Source organism: Penaeus monodon, chromosome 28 (genome assembly GCF_015228065.2).
Source record: "Penaeus monodon isolate SGIC_2016 chromosome 28, NSTDA_Pmon_1, whole genome shotgun sequence".
Classification (NCBI taxonomy): Eukaryota; Metazoa; Arthropoda; class Malacostraca; order Decapoda; family Penaeidae; genus Penaeus; species Penaeus monodon.
This window is the reverse complement of record NC_051413.1, coordinates 25306386-25308021: the sequence shown is the minus strand read 5'-3', so window position 1 is coordinate 25308021 and position 1636 is coordinate 25306386. Positions and strand designations below refer to the sequence as shown.

General features: G+C 37.2%; 1 protein-coding gene across 1 annotated transcript in view; it reads left to right on the top strand.

Moving 5' to 3' along the window:
• Nucleotides 1-1636, top strand: part of LOC119591115 — a 14161-nt gene that overhangs the window by 1247 nt on the left and 11278 nt on the right. The gene's annotated exons all lie outside the window — the stretch shown is intronic.

Here is a 1636-nt window from a genome sequence, read left to right as displayed (position 1 = left end):
CTGTTTCTAAGTTAGTCAAGATTTTAGACTCATTTATGAAGTGACTTAACATGTATCATTTATGTTTTTTCCCCTTTTAGGCAGATCCGTTGTATTCACCACAACCTTATTAATCATTGGCTCCATCTCCAGAAATGTAGTCTGATTTATTTCTCATAGCAAAGTTCTGTATTTCCAGTAATAGGTGTCTAATATCAATTCTGCACACTCATGATGAAGTCAGTGTATTGAACAGATACAGCTCCTTTTACGTTACGGGTAAATTAATCATTTATGTATATCACGTAGTTAGTCAGGGTGTTGTTTTTCATACATGATGGTATTATTTCTGTAACATTAGTACAGTTTTCGGACAACACAGAGAATGTATAACCAGAGGATGTAGGCAAGGTGATTTAAAAATTGTACATCTCTTATATACTTTAAATATATTAAAGTGATAATGTCATGACGTTTAACATGGCATGGGCCTTGTAATTAAGTTCATCATATCAAAATATTCTCCCTGAGATGCCTAAAGGTTCAGTAAGAAGATGACAACCTTCAGAACAGCCATACATTAACTGATGTGCTCCAGCTTCTAACACCGGTGGAGGTCTGTTTAGCCTCTGGCAAGGAATCATTAGAACCCAAGGTTGAATAGTGCAGATGCAAGTAGGCATCATCTGAATCTCTGTGCATCCGTCAGCTGTGTATCACCAATACTACTTCTCACCCCCCAAAACAAGACTTGTTTGTCTTCCCACTACTGCAAGGAAAAATGTGGTTGGATCATGCTTTCATGAGCCCTTCAGATTCACTGAAGTCGCCTCAACATCGATGGCAATGAGAATGTCGAAATAAATGGGAAGGGACACTTCTTCATTCAAATTGTGCATAATTGTAGCTGAATTCTTGGGTTTACTTGTTCGATTAGGCAAGGTATAAATAGATAAAATCACAACAACCCAGTTACCACAGTTCTCTGTGTTATCTTTAATGAATCTCACGTTTGTACTGTAGGCATTTGCTACTTGAATTTAGATGGAACCGGTACTGTAAACTTCAACTTCGAAATACTTCGTTAAATATCAGAACTGACATGTCAAATGCAAGAAATGTGGCTAAATCTATATGATAAATGATAGAACTTGGGCCAAAACTTTGCTATAATAAATAATAGAAATAGGACTAAATCTATGATATAAGTTATAGATCACGCTCTTAACATGTGTGCATTGTGACAAAACGAAATGATTGAGCAAGTTTCGTTTTCTTAGGCCACCATTAAATGTACCTCAGCTTCAATATACAGGTGTACATGGGATGTAGGGAGACGAGGCGTGACTGAAACTGCTCTGTGAGGGGGTCAAGGGGGAGACAAGACCCCACAGTCTCAGCAACTGGACATTTTGTGTGTTCAGAGTTTACGAACCAATAATGCTGTTTGCCAACTATTCTGATTATGAAATTACGTGCTTATGTTACGACAGCAACAGAGGAGCTCATCTCTTTGGTTTAGAAGAGCTTTTTGAAACAATATGAGTGGTATGTATGGATTACAAAAAACGTTTATCTGTAGCGAATCACTTTTACTTCCCTTGCAATTGGTGTCACGAAGTCGTAATCATCTTGTAACTAAATTGATCATAAAAAA